Raw genomic sequence first — 19,434 nt, forward strand, 5'->3', positions numbered from 1 at the left:
AGGATGCACAGGAGCATGTAATGCAGTCAATACTACATTAACTACTGATGCCCAATTACAGAAACTGGAAGAGTGGCTTTTAGGAGCATTAGGACTTGTAGAAGAGCTGAGATCACCTGCCGCTCCTTGCCTAAAAGCTTCACCCTTTATGCGCTGGGATCAAAGCAAACATTCACTTGCTATTTTGTCATGTACAGCAACAAAGGGGATGTGGGGAGAGGGAGCCCGGCTTTTCTCTTTCTTTCCCCCTCTTCCCTAAAAAGAAATGTCACATTAATGCTTCTAATGCATGTAAATGCAAATCTCCATATTTCAAGATTTGCAGGGTCTCCTGGGGGAAAAGACTTGAATAAAGACTTTAACCACCCCTGTGTGTGGTAATACTTCACTTGCTCTATTCCTTTTTCCATTTAAAGTTGGAGTCTATCATTTTTTTGCCCAGACTTCATCTCAGTGAGTTAGATGGAGTAGGTTCTTTCTTCTAGCCTTCTATCTTTTTTTTTTTAACCTTTCCCCTAGAATTAACTTGCTTGTCTGAGACCCAAGTATAGAGAAAGCGATTTAAATAGAAACTAAGATTACAGTCCTTACTGTAGTGGTGAACCTATTTTAACTATACTATTTTGTTCTGGGGGGAAGAGTGCATGAATGATTGTGCCTTTCTTTTTTTATCTCAGTGTCCATCTGCACATATATATAAGTAATCAAGAAGAAAGATAAGCTACAGTCCAAGGATTATTCATTTTCTCTAGGGTGGGCCTCTTCAAGGAATATATATATATATATGGGATATGAGTGTTGTAGCATATTGAGCCAAATGGCACTGGTTGATGCAGTACATTGGCTGAAAAGTTGTTATTATGCTTGCCATCCACCCATCCACTAGGAGTCTCTCTGCAGATAACAGAGTTAAGTAAAAGAATTCAAATCTACAGTTGAAAACAATGATAGGAATTTTATGTAGCGTAGAAAATAACAAAAGGCTAAAACATAGATATGAAAACCGTGCTCTTCATATTACATGTTTAAAATATTGGACTGTAAAATGCTCGAGAAAAGAGAAATAAGATGGCAGTTCCAGAGAGACCCCACAGTGGGCCTTCTGCTAGCATCCTTCTGGAGGGCATACTGTAAATCATGGGTCACCAACCTTTTGGACCTCAGGGACCACTAAATTCATAATTTTAAATCCCGTGGACCACTAATATGATCTGCCTAATGACCAGTTGGGTAGGCATGGCTAGGTGGTCATGGCCAACTCGATGTCACTCACTTTGCACCTCCCCTCCCCGCCTGTCCGCCTGGGCTCCTTAGGGCCCCAACAGGAAGCAGTTGTTGGAGCTAAGCAGCCACTACCAGAAATAGTTGGCAAAACAGCTGGCTCAGTTCAAATTGGATCTGGCCGAGAAGGAGGCTCAGCAGAAGCACCTCACTGAGGACTACAAGCATAGGCTTTCAAGCAGAGGGAAGACCTGCGGGAGTGCAAGGCCAAATACCAGTGCCTAGAGGCTCAGCAGGCTGAGATGGTTAGCTAGCTCCAGGCCATGATGCAGTCCCACTGGAATGAGACCCTCCGGCTCTTCACTACCAGTGGCACTTCCCTCCAGCCTTTGCTCAAAGCCCCGCACCAGGAGGCTGAAGCAGACCCGAAGTCAGAATTTCTGCCCCCTCTTACCCACACAAAAAGACACCGAAGGGGGAGACTGTCTGCAGCAACACAAATGTTCATTGCACATATCCGGCCCAGTGGTTGTAGTTTGAGGACCCCTGATTTAGTGCAATATAAAAAATGCAAATAATTTTTCTGTGGACCACCAAAATTTTCTCGTGGAACACCAGTGGTCCATGGACCACCAGTTGGTGACCGCTACTATAAATGGTGGCCAGCCACTAAGAAGTCCTACCTCTGTTTTGTCACCTCCTCACTTCACTTGGCTGGGATATGCAAGGTGGATCAAGGACTCTTTCTTGGAAAGAGTCATTCAGAGCCTTTAATAAAGAAACACACAAACTTTAAGGGATGAAGTGAACCTTGAAAATTATCCAATGAAGATTAAACACATGTACGGACTACAGATTACTGATTGGCTGTTGAAAGAAATACGATGCGAGGGTGGTGGAAGGCAGAATGGAGTGGTTGAAACTTGAACAACTGTAACATCTGTATTGTAAAATATTCATGTAGATTTCTTGCTTCAACTGTTAAGCCCAGATGAAAGATTTTTCAGTGTTGGAGAAAACTAATGCCATGCTGAGCAAAATGACTGAAGTATTGGCTATACTTAAATGAAGCCTTTTTTTAAATTTTATCTTGTTACCGTCTTTGTAAAGTCTGCATGGCAAGCTTGCAAATCGTAACACAGGTGACAAGATTGTTGACGTTTTTTGGCTTTGGTATTTGTAAAGTTTCTTCTACTGGTGTTTTGTCTTGCATGAAGCCAACCTTTACAAAAACCATGTCTGTTGGCTTAAAAAAAAGAAAAACCATTTGCTGTAGATACTGCCGGGACAGTTCACGCAATCCTGATGATATTCATCTTGTCTTCTTTTTCCTTTCTTTTATTACCATCATTTATTTTGAACTTGCATTGTACCGTTGCATGCTTGTATTCTTTTTCTTTTATAATTAGTTTGATAAAATAGGCTAAAATACAGGCAGCGTTTGGCAGAATGATGGTTGCGTGGATTTGTGTGGCCAGTGGAGTAGATTTCAGAGATTTATTTATTTGCATCCCACTTTTATTATTTTTATAAATAATTCAAGATGGTGAATGTTAATAGTTGCCAAAAGAGGATGTCTGAATGGGGCTATCTGTGTATATTATATGGGATGAGAGGGAGATAATTTTGGGTGGATCTATTTATTTAATTTATATTCTCTCTATCCACTGAGAGCTCTAGGTGACATGCCTATAATGTTCTTGTACTAAATATGTACAGCTTTCTCACACTGCATAGTAGGATTACTGAAGTCATGTCAGAAAGAGAACTTCCCCCTCTCTTTTGTACATAGCATGTGTTTCATTTGGACTAAGGTCCACAAACATACAGTGTATTCCCAAAATGTCAGATTTGTTCTGTGAAATAATTGTTTATCCTACCAAACCAATTGTTAAGATGCCTCAAGATAGGTTTTGTTTTTAATATGACAAACTCTAGGGTATGCAAAAGAAAAGCATGGATAAAACAAATTTTTGGGTCTCATTTGTAACATTTGCTTTTGGTTATGTGGTTATGTTGTGAAGAGCAGAAATAAGGTATAAATTCTTGGGTCAAAGAAGCAACCAAACTTTAAAAATGTGATTCAACTCCATTAGTTTGAAGGTCAACACAACATTGGTTCTTCTTTAGTAGAAGTAACGTAATCTGAACTCTTAAAATCATCCTTGAAAAATACAATTTAATACTATTCTGACTAATATTTGCCTATCTATATTTAGTTGAATTCTTATTCTAACCTCTTGTTAGGAAAATTTCAATACCACCTCCTTGTATATGTGGACATTGATGCAGTATAAGAGCTGATTTGGTATAGTGGTTAAGGCAACAGGCTAGAAATCAGGAGACCATAAATTCCACCTGGGTGATTTTGGGCCAATCACACACACTCAGTCCAACACACCTCATAGGAGGAGGAAGATGAGTTGGATATGTTTGTCATCTTGAGTTATTTATACAAATAATAAAGGCAGGATACAAATAAATAAATAAAATATAAATCAACCACCAAATAGAACAATGGATTTTAACTACACCTTTCCTATATGATGATTCATCTCAAAAGTAGGACAAATTTGAATAATCTTGTCATAGCCAATTTGCAGTATTAAGCATAATCAAACTTAAGAATGGTAGAAAAACAAACGTGTTCTATTGTTGAGGTCCGAGTTGAATCTACACTGCAGAATAAAAGTTTTATACCATAAAGTGCCTTGGATCTAAAGATTGAGGAAATTGTTTCTTTTCCACTTGTGATGAGAATGAGAAATGCTAAAACTGGTGGCTGATCCATCATGACCAAAACATGAAAGGCACTGAACGGACCTTTTTATGTTTTCCACTGTGATATGACAAATCATTTTATGTGATCATTCCTCCAAGGCCAAATGATTGTCACAAAGCAGCCATATCATGAGATATTTCAGTGTCCTCAGAATTATTAAATGTGAGAACAAAACTGGAATATTATGAACCTGTATGAAAGAAGTTCTTCGCTAGGCTGCCATCTTTTATGTACAGAGTTAGTGCCCAAATGTTCAGAAGGCATGTAGTAGAAGAGTAAGGACATACGGTAATCATTTGGCAGCTTTTGAAACGTCCGGGAGAACTCAAGCTCACCAATTATATATTTAAAAACTTCCAGCACATGCTTAATTGCTCCAACAAACAAAAACTTTTAGTTGATCAAATGTGAATCTTGAAATTAATCTTTTATCAGTATGATTTATAACAAGGTTGCTTCTTTTTTTTCAGGCTAAATACTGTAGTTAGTTTTTGTGAGGCATGCTGAGGACATTGCTCCAAACAAATAATTAGATATAAGTTAAATTTGATCTCATCTAAATGTGTTAAATTTCTTCATTGTGGTAAATAATGAAAAATAGAAAAATAGAGAAATGAAAATACAGAGGCTACAATTTTAACAGAATTTCCCATGCTGTGTGTGTCTGTGTATCTGTGTGTGTGATATTAAACATTCAGTTGAACAATATTTTGGGAGGGGATTTGAGACAGGATGTAAAGATGCAAATGCAAATGACTGCAAGTACATCTGATTGGACTAAGAGTGCAGCTATGCGACTTTCCACATAAGAAAGATGGGCCTGGCTTGCTCCTTTTTAAAGTAAATTTCTAAACTTCACATATTTTTCCTCCTTCACATTCTTATTAATATATATATATATATATGAGATTCATAGATAGATGCAGGTGCACATGTGACTCTTTGGTTAGCTTTCTGGAGACATTTTTTTTTCAAAGTGCACTCTTTAAGTGGGCTGCTCAGCGAAATATGTACATTCATAAAATAGCTGATTGAAAAGCAATATTTCAGATAAATACAAGCCAGCGATCTATCAGCAGCTATAATAAAAGCTGGGCTTCAGGCTGTGATTTTATTTTGAAATAATAAGAATTGCTTTATTCTTTTTACTTGAGTTACCATGGTAATTCTGTCGTGTAGCAGTGTTATATTGATTTAGAAAGTGGACAGTAATATTTCTTTTGTGTTACTCTGTTTCTAGGGGTTGATTTCTAATTTCCACTTGGAGATTACTTTTATAAATTTCTTAAGTCCTGCTTTTTTTTTTTCTCTAGCAGTGTAATTTTCCTCTCACAGAGTGCTATTTTCTGAGCTTATTGGTTTGCTCTTTTTTAAAATTAAACTTGCTGGTTTCAAATATTGAAATGACATCTTTGTCTGTGTCTGTACTTTGGTTTAGCAAAATATTACAATCTACTGTGTTATGCTTAATAATTCAAGGGGAGCTTTATGGCTGTCTTCAATGGTTGTTGAGTAACATATGATTAAATTAACAGAGAACATAGACCTCTAACATTTTAATACTGACTAATGATGTCTCAGCCTTGTTAAGAGTTGCTTTAAAAAACCTGGTTTGCAAGGACAAGCTTTAATAATTAAGATATAAAATTATCTATGTGTTGCATAATAAGTTATTACATTTTATTTCATCTGAAGTTCTGAGTTGTTGTTTTTTTTAAAGCACAAGTTGAACAGGACTATTGGCCAAGATGGAAATATCTTTATTTATATATATTTATACAAATGTATATCATATTAATTCTTTTGCATCTTTACAGAGAGAACAGCCCAAAAATTATTTCAGAAAGAAAATAACACTTAAATTCAATGTTGTTATATGTAGGATTGCTCTGCCAGAATCTGAGAAGTCTAGTTTTTCATTTGATACATGGCTTCAGTAGGAAGGCCACATAGTTTTTGTTTTGTATTTTTTAAATGCAGCTACTGTCCAGATGTTTAATGTGAAAATCCAAGAATAACAAACATTAAACATATTTTACAGATCATTTAAGATGAGGATCCTCTATTTGATGTCAGATGGTCACAGTTTAAACGCCAGAGTGTGTGTGGTTAGGAAGTCTATGTCTCATAGCCCTAAGCTTCAATCTGAAAGCTATTATTCTAGCTATATTATTTAGTCCCCTCCTATTTTAAAACTCAAAAATCCACTTAGTGTGAAAAACCCAATACATTGCCTTACAGCCTGAAGATATTTTAATCGTGAAATCATTTCACTCTATATTTTTTGCTTTGCTTGATTTCTGAAGACATAATTTACAGAAACTGAAGGAAAGCATATCTTGAATGCCCAAACAAATATTATTTTGGAACCTAATGAGAGTTCTGGAAGCTTGCACTGTGTCATCTTTCACAGCAAATAATACAAGTTGCGTGGCTGGCAATTGGAATCTAGAACAGTGCCTCAAATCATTATGGCAGAAAGAAATGCTATCTATCTATCTATCTATCTATCTATCTATCTATCTATCTATCTATCTATCTATCTATCTATCTATCTCATTTGAATGATCCTCATACATAATATTGCTGGACTGCTGTTTTTCATGTCATTCATAGCAAGTCAACCTAAGGTCTCTCCCTCCCTCCCTCCCTCTCTCTCTCTCTCTCTCTCTAACTGACCATTACAAAGATGACATCAGTTAAAGTGTAACCATCTAACTAATATAAAAGCACAACTCCAAGCAGTTTAACCAATATAGATAATGATGGGAAATTATAAAGCTTCTCTAGCTCTTGTTTAGAGAGTCGTTGATTGTTGAAGTATAGCTACTGATATTTTGCTTTCAAGCTTAATACGGTCCTTTTGACTGTTGTTAGCTAGTTGAAGTACCACAGTACTTATGCTGTTGTCTTAAATTATGGAATCAGTACTTAACCGGTTGGCTTCTGAAAATGACAACTACGTCTTGTTCAGAGGCTTGATTATATTTATTCGGATTTGGAATGAAGTTATATGGGAACTATTTAGTTTTGGGGCACTCCCCCTTCCAATAAGAAGCCCGAACATCCACATTGAAGTCAACAGTGTTGACAATAATCTTTATTTAATAGCTATTCCAGTGACTATGCTATGGCATAATGAGCATTGAGTTTTAAACTAGATGAAACAGTCACATGGTTTATCTAATTTAGCATGCTGTCTCCACTAATTGATGGACCGTGACTATTTGCAACGTGCTGAACTTCATAAATTCCCTCAGTGTTTATTTTTTTTTCTTCCAAAGGAGTACACCATAAAGTTTTCATAATAGAGTTTGGGAACTTGGGTTGCGGGTTTTTTGTTTTTTTCAGGGGTTTTTAAATTGTTAAGAAGCAATATTCTATGTAGCAATATTTAACATGTCTTTTCATATTTTTTAATGAATGTTTTCAATGATGTTCAGAGTCCTAAGTTCCACCGGGGATAAATCCATCAACAATTTTTCAGACGTTGCATATAAAAACATAGAAAACTACTTAAATCATGGAGTTATATGGAAACTATTATAAAAGGAGTAGGGTGAGAAGCTAAACATCAGTTTCTCTAAATCAAGTCAGTTTATTACATATGGGTTGGATAAGAATTGGACCAAGCTCTATTACATTCAAAACATGCATTTGACCATTGGGCTAATGATCTATCACAGCTGCTGTGAAGTACCAGAACAGAAGGCCAGGCATAAATCGAGATAGCATGCTGAACTACTGAAAACTTAACCTGAATTTATTTGCTCTTAATTACCAACTTTTCAAAGTGAGATGATTGGAAAATATCTGGAGTATTTGTTTCAGCCAACTGCTACGTTCCTCAGATCCTAGTCTACTTTCTTTTCTTGCTTTCTGAACTCTTTGGCTGCTCATAGTTTCCCTGAGTTTAAGACAAGAATCATTCTGTCTCTCATTTTAAATTGTTGCAACAGGTTACAGTAACTGAATATTAGAACCATTCTCATTTGAAAAGTTATCTCATTTCTAAAGTTTGGTTATTTTTCTTAAAAGTGTTGAATTGAAGGGAATAATTCTTGAATAACGGACATTATGAAAATAGGACAGCGCCTCATAATCTGTATTATAGTATACAGAATAGATGCTGTGAATTAAAAAACGGTTTGCTAAATCACCATCAGTTGGAATTACAATTTGAATCACATGTTGTTCATTGACATGGTAGCGGCATTATATGGTTCTACAACATCTATTTTCTATTGTGATATTTGAATGCATTCTTCCATGTATTAAATATCCTGACTACCTTTACCTTCTCTAGGTTAAACTACGTTAAAAGTATTATCTGTTTTAAGTCAAACAATGTGAAACAGATTTGGGGAAGTAACTTTGTGTCAACCTGGTTGATTAAATGTAAATCAATTTATTCGTATTTATTGCTTAATGTTTACAGTGCTGAATCTATCAAAGTTAAAAATAGTATTTTTGACCACATCAAATGCTATACCCCCATCAGTGGCAGCTGTTTCATTTACTCTCTATATATTTGTTAATATTAAGAAATTTCATTTTTATAGCATGACCAAAGCTCTAGGTGGTTCACAACAGATTAAAAACACAGCGCTACCCTATAAACATCTATCTCAGGTTCATAGAAAGGACTTGATATGTGGATAAAAACGCCAAATCCAATATAAATATATGGCGGACTGTGCAACCAATAATAATGTGTTGTTTTATATCATTCTTGAACTTTTTAGATGACCTCTATGAAGGAGTTAGGATTAGGCAGATGTCATCACTTGTCTGCAATGACAGAAATTGGAGTAGCTGTTTTTACAATAGGAATGGGAAGGTAATTAAAGAAAAAATACATATATCTCAGCTGACACTGTGGTTTGTAAGCATCAGGAATTTTCCACTTCACTTTCTATCCCTATTCTATTTAGGATCATTTCATGAAAATATTTAAGTTGAGAAGGAGGAGCTTTTTATTTGTCTAAAATCATTTATATTTATTATTTGATTAAGAATTATTTGGAGATAATAAATTAACATTTAAAAGATGTTCATATCAGTTACAATTTTTATCAAATCCAAGATATAGCAAGATTAGGGAAAAGTTTGCAGCACAATTTCTCACAGTTCTTGTTTGGAACAACATTTTTTTCTGAAGTATGACCTCCTATAAAATAATGCTGCTTGGTCAGTTCTTTTGCTGAAACTTTCACACTCTATTTTAGAGTATCTCTTCAACTTGTCTATGACAATTCTTCAATTATGATTAAAAGACACATGTGTTGGATAGTTTGAGCTAAGAAGTACATCTTAACTTTCACAAGAGAGCAATTTGCAGACAGGACATGTAGTAACTCTCTAGAACTCAATAAGAATCTTAAGTATCTTAATCTTAAGGAGCCTGGATAGCTCAGCAGACTAATGCATTGTAATTTAACTCCACCTGTCTGCAATTACTGTAAGTTCGAATCTTGCCAGGCTCAAGGTTGACTCAGCCTTCCATCCTTTCTAAGGTAGATAAATTGAGGATCCAGTTTGAGGGGGCAATAAGCTGACTTTTTAAAAATATATAAAAGTATGAAGGCTATTGCTTAACTCATTGTAAGCCGCCCTGAGTCTCCGGAGAAGAGCGGCATATAAATCAATTTTTTTTTTAAAAAAAGTAGTTATATGCAGATATTCTGTGAGGTGTAGGAGCTCCCAGTTGGGTTGGGAAGGGTAGTAGACAGCCAAACATCAACATCTATGTACTAAATTAGGTTTGATTAAGATAATATTCTTTGTTCCTCTTATACACTCTTTCCGCCTCCCTCCCCCCAGCAATATGACACCCATTGGCATTTCTTTCAGCTCAACAATATGAATGTTTATAAGTGACAAGAGAGCCCAACTATTGCTACATCTTGCTGCTTCTTTGACATGTGCCCTTACTTTCTAATCTTCCTTCTGACATATGTTCCACATCATTTCTTCTTTGTTTATGTTTTTAGCTTTCAAGTTTTCCCCTTTTTGTGTTTCTTTCCCTCCTGCTTGGTTTTTTCAGCATCTTCTTTTCACTCATGTTGTTGCATGGAAAACTTGTGATTCCTTCTTCTTCTTCATTAGTGTTCTTAAAAATTTGATGTTTCTGACCTGTAATAGAATTGAAATGTCATCCTCTCTTGGCATAGTCTGGCAAAGTACTATTGATTTGATATTGAGAATGGGATAAAAAAGGTTTTTTTTTTACTCTTATTTCTATTCAAGCATGGTGCCAATTGTTTTCTTATACATATTTATGGGAGATATTTATGGTAGGGCCATTGACTGCTCTCCCACACACACTTACCACAAATGTGATTGCAAGTTAAGCAATTATACCCAGTGTGCCCGAAAAAAACAAGAAACAGTAAGAGGAAGAGAAAGAAATCTAAGGCATGAGTAAAGAAAAACCCAAAGTATAGGTGTTAACATTGCTTTAAATTTATTATATTCCCAACAAAACAATTGAACAACCATCTTTTCTGAACATTCAAAGGATTGTTCAGTAAAGATGAAAAATATTTTTGATGAATGAATCTCATTTTAAGATTGTAAAAAGGTTTGACATTTTTAAAACACTAGCCATTGATTTGTTAATATATCTACTCCAATGTTTTATTTCAAAGTTCTGGCAAATTATGCATACTTATTTTAGCAATGTTCTCCAGTTGTTCATACAGCTGAACTGTAGATTTCCCCCTTTTTAATTTCTATTAAATACTCTAGTAATTCTACAATGTAAGGAAAGCTATATCCATTGATTAAAATAAACTAACATAACATCTATTAATAGAAATTGTGATCCATGAAGTATAAAATTCATATCAATATAAGATAAATTAAATCATTTAATCTATCATGACATTTAGCCCATATTGATCATATATTGTTTATTTTCATTTATAGAATATAAAGACATTTATATCTAATTCCTTCCTTAATCATGAAGAAGGTAAGTTTCCATTTATATAAAGTTAATCTCTCTATGAAAACCAAAGTTCTTCACAGAATGATAGATTCTATGATGCATTCCATCAGTCCATCATTTTCCATGTTTATCTTATATATCTCTTTCCAGTATTGCATCAACATCCTTGCCCTAAGTATTTCAACATGGATAGGTAGCTCACTATATATATAGTGAGCAGTGATGCTATGAGATAAGTGGCTATGAAAGATGGAAATGGTGAAAAGTTCAGATTGGATGATTGATCAATGTGTGGTGCTGGATAAGTATAGAATATTTTTTGAAGAAAGGCATGTAGGAAAATAAAGGACAAAAATATCTCCTCCCCTTTCCCATACAATTCTGAAGCTAAAAAGTATAATTAAAGTATAAGAATTGCTGCTCCCAACCATGCCAAAAGACAGCAAAATTCCTGGGACGATGCATGGGCTCTAATATTCTGCATGGATGAAAATGTGGGAGGAAAGAGGCATCAAAATGACCATAGGAGCAGAAAATTCCTGTTTCACTTAGCCATAGGTCCTCTGAATTCAAGATTCTAGCCACAAAGGGACAATTGAATTAAACCCATCCAGCCCTCTTTTAAAATTATTCAAATTGACTGCCATTATCATGATTGCTGGCAACAAATTTCAAGCTTAATTATCCTCGGTGTGAGAAAATATTTCTTGGGTAGGCCCGAGTTTCCCTGTTTTTAGTTCCAATCCACATGTAGTTTTCTGTCCATATCATCTATGCCCATGCGTGATTTTATGCACCTTTATATACCTGTTTGGGTTGAGATTTTTTTGCCCCTTTTCTAGAATTTTGAATACCCTTTTAAAGGTATGTTGATGAGGATGAAGTCTTACTACAACTTTGTATCAAGACATTATTCTATTAGAAATCCTGCTTTCAATTTCTCTTCTTTATGATTCCAAGGAGGAAAGGTATCCATTTTTTCCCCTCAGGTCCGTCAACAAAGGACTGGAGGGGAATAGTCTACATGTGAGTGTGGAGCAGAAAATGCCATTCAAGTAATGTTTTGGAAATTAAAGAGCTCCAAAGTAGCTTCTGACCTAGTTCGGAATTCATTGAAATGAACTGAGCATTTCAACATTGAATTTCTATCAGTAAGTGAAAGAGCGGATATTTCCAAATGGCAAACAGAGGAACAATCCATCTTTTACTCATCTTTCAGAAACTAGTTCTGTCCACTGTACTTTATCAGAAGTATTCTATGAAAGTCCATAAAAGTAGTTTAAAAACAAACAAAGAAGGAACAAATTTTTAATTGCTCGATTTTTGGAAGATGGAGGAAGGAGTCCACCTCCCCCCAAAAATCCCACAGAAGATAATTCCATCTGAAAGAAGTCGCTTGCATACAGAGCATTTCTGCCTCCCTCCATCATTAAATAATCTCTGTTAGAAATGCTTTAGAGTATGTCCTTTGCAATTTTCAATAGGCTTTTTTAGTCAAACAGTATAGATGCTAGCAGGTGGTATTTTTGGCAAATGACCTCTGCTCGGTACATATATGTTCCAAAGTTGGCCTTTTCCCTCTTTTATTTTAATGTTGTGCTCTGGAAAAAAAAACTCTCTTGCCTTCAGCAAAGGAAGACTGAAAAGATTTGCTAAGGAGAAAAGAAGAAGAAGAAGTAGGGTCACTAGAAATATCCTCTAGATATTTAGTGGATCAGCTCCACTTTTCCACATCAGGAATCTATTTGTGGTTCATATATTCATACTCCGTAGCTGTCCTGGCAGATCCAAAATACCAAGAATGCATAGCATCTCAAGGCATTTTTGGTTCAAAAATATGCTTTTAGGAAAAAAAAATACAGCTATTACCAATATTCAAACCATTTTCGTACATATATGTGAAAGAAGCAGACATAGCAGAGCAAAACTCCCACTTTATACCATTCTATCTGAAATTTAGTTCTAGCTTGAATTATCATTTGATTTTCCTCCACTTTCTGATTTTTGGATTTCAATTCTATTAATATGTAGAGACAATTATGGGCCAGTATAAGAGTTTCCTCTACTAAGCTTCAATGATCAAATAAAAAAATAATAATTTAGAAATACAGCGGGTTTTTTTCTTTTAAAGTTAGACTATTAATGTTGGCTATATACTGTATAGTCACTATAATATTCTCTCTCCTTTATTTTATATACCAGTGCAATAAATAATAAAGGGGAAACCATATTAATCATATAGCAAACAGGTCATTTTAAAATGCTGCATTAACCCCTGACCACACAGAGTAATATTAGTCAGGCTTTACTTCTGATTGATAAAGAGCCAGCTCCAATATATATTGGAGCTATATATATTTTGGAAAGCACCTAGAACGATACCCGCCCCTCCACCCCTACAAGAGGAAAGGCCTTCTTAATAGATAGCATACCCTTGAAATTAAATGAAGTGTGACAAACCCAGGAACCTAAAACTGCTGAAAAGATTATTGTGTCATAAAAAAAAATATGTAATTTCAAAAGCCAAACACCTTGCATATAGGTGTCAACATCTTTTTCTTTTACAAAAAAAGAAGAAAGTAATTTCTTTAGCATAATTAAATGACGTAGTGCTCAAAATCCGACTGCTCCTCTCCCTCTCCCAAATGCACCTTAACGGAAGGCACTGTGGTTTATTTAATTACAATTTCTTGTGATATCTGAAGCTTGCATCATGAACTCAAAATGATGTTTGATAATGTTACGCCTTATAAGCATTGCTTGAAAATAATGTATCCCATTCTTAACATGACGAAAAACTATTTTAAGAAACCTATAAATAAGGTGAAGTACAGGAAGGATGAGAGACGTGGTGGCTCAGTGGCTAAGATGCTGAGCTTGTCGATCAGAAGGTTGGCAGTTCAGTGGTTCAAATCCCTAGCGCCGCGTAACGGAGTGAGTTCCCGTTACTTGTCCCAGCTTCTGCCAACCTAGAAGTTCGAAAGCATGTAAAAAATGCAAGTAGAAAAATAGGGACCACTTTGGTGGGAAGGTAATACCGCTCCGTGCATTTTTGGCATTTAGTCACGCCGGCCAAATGACCATGGACAGCGCTGGCTCTTCGGCTTAGAAATGGAGATGAGCACTGCCCCCTAGAGCAGGAAACAACTAGCACGTATGTGCGGTGGAACCTTTATCTTTACCTTTAGAGGAAGGACTAAAGTTGTGAGGAACCAACTTTCTAACTTTGGTGGACAGTTCCTAAGATAGTTCCTAACATAGATGAACCATGTTAGAAAGTCATGGAGAAGACCTCTTATGTTGTCCTGAAAGTAAATAAAAAATGGTTACTAAAACTTCCTAAGCAGTTCTTTTTTTTTTTTTTGTCTTCATACAAATAGGAAGTTATGGTTTTGTTTAATTGAAGATACCATCTATTAAAAGTTGACTTGCTTGTTTAGGGTAACCACTCTTTTACCTTACCAATCAGCTGGGATTGAATGAGTTGGGGATTATTTTCTAGCCTAAGCGTCCAGTTTTCAGGTCAAATGGGGCCTAAAAACTTCTCCATCTGCCCTAGAACTTTCTGCTTTCACTCAATCATTGGGAAACATTCCTTACATGTTCATGATTGTATCTGAAACAATGACCTGATGTTTCTCTAGTAATGGGGTTTCCAGCTCTTCAGATCTCTGGCTAAGTGAAATGTATGAATTATTTGAATGTAATAGTGGACATGTAAAAGAAGAGTATGTAAGTTAATCTTTTTGATGCTTCTATAAACATCAACATCCAACCACTACTGAAACATGAGACCTTTTATCCAAAACATCAAATTTAATGTGTGCTATAAACTAGGTTTTTGCAATCAAGAATTCTAAAAACATTTAAGATAAAACTCCAGGCTAGAGAAAAAATGTAATTCTTCCAGTGTCTTTCCTTTTTTTTTTTCTTTGACATCTTCAACCCCAAAAGGGACATTTTAATGGAGTCTGATGCTTTCAAACTTGGAAGTGATATTAAGCATCAATTAGCTGACCAGCTTCCCTGGTAAAACTGAAAATGCTTGCCAAAAATCTTGTGGTATTTAAGGCCTGTTTCAAGTCTCTTGTCAAATACTGAAATGGATCATTTCTTTTCCTTTCCCCCTTTTTCCTCCCCAGCCACTCTCAATCCTACATCTGGCTTAATAGAAAGGGTTTTTGCATGGATAGCTTAGTTAGGCAGAGTGGTAATAAAACACTTTAAATTTATTGTGACATTTGGATTTAATTAAAAAGTACACACTTAGAAAAGTAAAACATAATGCAAAGAGAGAGTTAGGAAGGTTTTTATTCCTCTCCTTTTCTTCCAAAAAATTAATTAGAGCTGTTTTTTTTTAAATTGTTTATGTGCTGCTAATCATTGTAATAAATCATTTATGCTGAAAAAGACACACTCTAATGTGTCTGTGTAACTGTTTATGTTCTCAAGTTTCTATCATGAACAAATTGATCTGGAAGTGAATTTATTAACCACAAGGGAAGAAATCATTAGTGCTTTCTCTAAATATTCCCCAGGTGCATTTTTATTATAGTAGTTTACTGCTTTAACTAAATGTAACACTATGCAGTCTTGGTTGTAATTATGATGCAAATTGAGTTTCCATCACTTAAAAGTGAAGAAGTTGTATTTTGGCAGGGAGGGAGTGGTGGAACAGAACATTCCCCCCCCCAGATCAGAAAATGATGTAACTTCTAAGGTAAATTAATATTGACCAAATCGGTTCCCTCGTAATATTGCAGCAACTAAAAGTATGTGAATGTGTGTGGAAATAGTAATGTGTGTGTAAGAGAGAACATTTATTGCAGGGGTCTCCAACCTTGGCAACTTTACGACTTGTGCACTTCAACTCCCAGAATTCCTCAGCCAGCATGCGCTGGTTGAGAAATTCTGGGAGTTGAAGCCCACAAGTTGTAAAGTTGCCAAGGTTGGAAATCCTTGATTTATTGCCTCAGAGACCTGAGCGGTTCCCCTTCAGAGTGGGGCTCCAGAGTGACTAAACCTTTATGGGGAGAGGAAGGGGGGCAAGTGAGTCACCCCCATCAAGTTCTTTGCTCTGTCGAGGATGAGTAATTTGCCTCTATGGCCAGCTACCTGTTATGACCCAGGCCTAAGTAGGTATTATCAGACACAATCAGTTCGAAAACAAACAGACTTTATTAGAACAGCTGAGAATTAACTCATTCTCAGCATAGTACAAACTAACTCAAAACAAATTCTTCATAACACAATTCTTCAGCCTTATCACCAACCTTGGTCTAATTGCCAAAGGCTTTTCTTGGCAAAAGTTCAGAAGCAGAAGACACCGACAAGAAATAAATGCAGCAAGACAAGAATCAAATCTATCAACATTGTTTTCCAACAAAGAGCCCAAGAGCCGTTGCTGGTCTTTTAAGCCTTATGGGAGGGGCCAATAATCTCTTGGCCCTACTCCCGAGTCTTCCTTTTTGCTTTAACTGCTCTTGCATTCTGTCAGCTCTTCTCATGCGTGCACTAGGAACAGGCTCCTCCTGTTCCTCTGCCTCTCTGCTGTCAGCCTCTGGAGGCTCTGGAATCCACACATCACTCCCAAATGGCCTCATATCTGCCTCCGATGCAGAGCCCTCATCCGGGCCTTCCCCAGCCTCCAGGACTGGCCCATGTTCTTCCTCAGCCTCCTCACTATCCTACTCCGCTGCCAGCTCCACAGGCTGCTGGCGGACCACAAGACTACCTCACCAAAGCAACTTATACTTTCTGTCCACAGATTCACTGTGGATCAGGATCAGTCATGTTTTAGTTTGAAGATAGCAATAGCAATAATACTTAGACTTATATAGCACTTTACAGCCCTCTCCAAGCAGTTTACAGAGTCAGCACATTGCCCCAACCATCTGGGTTTTCATTTTACCAACCTCAGAAGGATGGAAGGCTGAGTCAACCTTGAATCAGTTAGAATCGAACTGCTGGCAGCTGGGAGTCAGCAGAACTAGCTGCAGTACTGCATTCTAACCACTGCGCCATCATTGCTCCTATAGGATTTCCCAATTTTGTAACAGCTACAGCAATGTTTGCAGGCAGTCCATTGCTTAAAACAGTTCGTTTAGTGACCATTCAAAGTTACAGTGGCCCTGAAAAATGTGGCTTATGATAATTTTTCCCAGTTATGACCGTGGCAGCATCCCCATAATCATGTGATCAAAATTCAGACCCTTGGCAACTGATTCCTATTTATGACAGTTGCTTTATCCTAGGGTCATGTGACCTTTTCTGCGACCTTCTGACAAAGTCAGCGGGAAAGCCAGATTCATTTAACAATCCTGTTACTAACTTATCAACTGCAATAATTTGCTTAACAATTGTAGCAAGAAAGGTCGTAAAATGGGGCAAAACTCACTTAACAAATGTTTTAACAAATTTTGGACTCCATTGTGGTCGTAAGTCGAGGACTACCTGTAATCTGACTGAAAGCTAGATGCACATCTCTCTTGCTTTTTATTAAGCGAAGAGAAGAGGTCATTAGCTTCCAAGAATCTAGCCAAACCACTAAAGCTTTGTAAAACACTGTTCATATTGTAACCCTAATTAACAAACAAGGAGTAGCTCTATTTCCATTTTTAAACTTGTCTTTAGTCCAAAAAGACAATACTTTTCATGTACAACTGATTTGTCCTTCACAGTTTTTAATTTGCTTAGCTCACCATTGATTCCCTTACTTGGCACTGTATTTGTTTCTCCTTCGCCATTAAAAAATTAATAAAGTTGAAAACCTCATATCTTTGAGATTCTTCCTTTTAGCACAGTCTACTTTTTTCTCACTCTATTTTCAAAACATCTTCTCGTTTTCTACATTTCTTTCTGGTAACGCCTAGGGGAGATGTTCCTTTTCCATTAGTGGGCTGCTGCCTTGCAAACCTGTGATGCTTGTAACCCTTTTTAGCCTCTTTAATTAGCCTTTTTAGTGGGGTGGGTGGTGAAGATATAGTACCATTGTGATAAGTAGTCCGGTTAGAATTGTGTCCTGTTAGATTTGATGGGAATGTTCAAAGAACTGTATGTGCAAGCTTCTTCTTTTTTCCAAAATAGAGATAGTATTGCACTGTGTTCCACTACATTAGGTGTTCCTAATAATCCATAGGAGAATATTATAAAGATGTATTACTGCTTCCTGATATGTAGACTGTGATCATCACTAAATTTTATCAAAGTTCTGCCGTGGTTGAGATACTTTAAGCTGCATTTTGATAACACCATTTAAAAATAATCAAGAAAGAGTAGTTTCGTCTTTTGAAGACTGTTGCTCTGAAGAACCTGTCTAGAATATAATTAGTTGCTATGGAACCAAAGATTCAAATATATGTAATTGTGTGAACATTTTTGTAAAAGACACCACAGTTCCATTAATATTCTTCAAGATAGATAAATCATAGAGTAATAAATGTTGGAAATGCCATAAAACAGAAAGTATATTTTACCACATGTGGTAAACATGTAAAAACCCTCAAAATTACTGGAAAGATATACATAATACAATGCAGAAATATTTGGAAATTAAATTTGAAATTGAATCATATTTTTTCTTACTAGGTACAATCACAGAAAAATACCAACAAGGACTGTCATAATTTACTAAGATACATGTTCACAGCAGTGGGAATAAATTTTTCCTAACACTGGAAGAAGAATAGAATTCTGACTTCTCATTGAGAACTTAAACTTGGAGGATATGGCAGAATTAACAATATATATTCACAACAGAAGTTTAAACAAATTTAAACAGGAATGGTTGCCATACATACGATACGTTATGCTGGATAGAAAATACAAAGACAGTTGGGCATCTAAGGGGGGCTAAATATTTATAAACATCACAAATTAGTAGAGGCACAAAAAAGGAGAAGTTAGAAACCAAATAGTCTTTAAAAATACTTTTTGTTATTTATTTTGTTTTGTCTATTTTTCTTTTGTTTAACATGAAGAAACAATAAGTAACAATACAGTGGAGATCTTAGTATAGTACCATGGTACTTCAGTATTCGACTGCTTCAAAACTCGGCGAATTTGATATTCGACACATTTTGATGTGAAAATGTCCCAGTACTCGTAGTTTGTTTGGTATTCAGCTTGCTGCAAAAGGAAGAGGTGGATGGCTATAGAGGGCGGACAGGAAGTTGGCCATGCTAGGAAGGTCACTGCAAAAGGAGAAGGGGGACAGCCGCAGCGGGTGGAGTTTGCTGTCCTATTGCAACTTAAGTAATTTTGGTTCTATAAGCAATGCCTATCCATAACAAGCATATCTTACAAAGCACCCTGTCAAAATCTGATTGTTAAGAGTGGCATCCATGAACAATCGTAAATGAAAGGTAACTCAGAATTCAGAAACCCCAATTTATAGTTTTTTTCCCAAGTAATGAACACCAAAAAAAGAAAGTGATTGGTGATATAATTATAACAAATAGAAATCCAAACCATTCCCTTA

The 19,434-nt window shown here is 36.1% G+C and overlaps 1 protein-coding gene and 1 long non-coding RNA gene across 5 annotated transcripts in view; both read left to right on the plus strand.

The window, feature by feature from the left end:
- Positions 1-19,434, plus strand: part of LMO1 (LIM domain only 1) — a 128,477-nt gene that overhangs the window by 18,564 nt on the left and 90,479 nt on the right. The gene's annotated exons all lie outside the window — the stretch shown is intronic.
- Positions 8,823-19,258, plus strand: LOC148116495 (uncharacterized). The gene is made up of 3 exons (XR_015730036.1): positions 8,823-8,843; positions 10,934-10,979; positions 18,543-19,258. It is a non-coding gene; the product is annotated as an uncharacterized LOC148116495 (long non-coding RNA).

Source organism: Pantherophis guttatus, chromosome 1 (genome assembly GCF_059756535.1).
Source record: "Pantherophis guttatus breed Tessera chromosome 1, ASM5975653v1, whole genome shotgun sequence".
NCBI classification, from domain to species: domain Eukaryota; kingdom Metazoa; phylum Chordata; class Lepidosauria; order Squamata; family Colubridae; genus Pantherophis; species Pantherophis guttatus.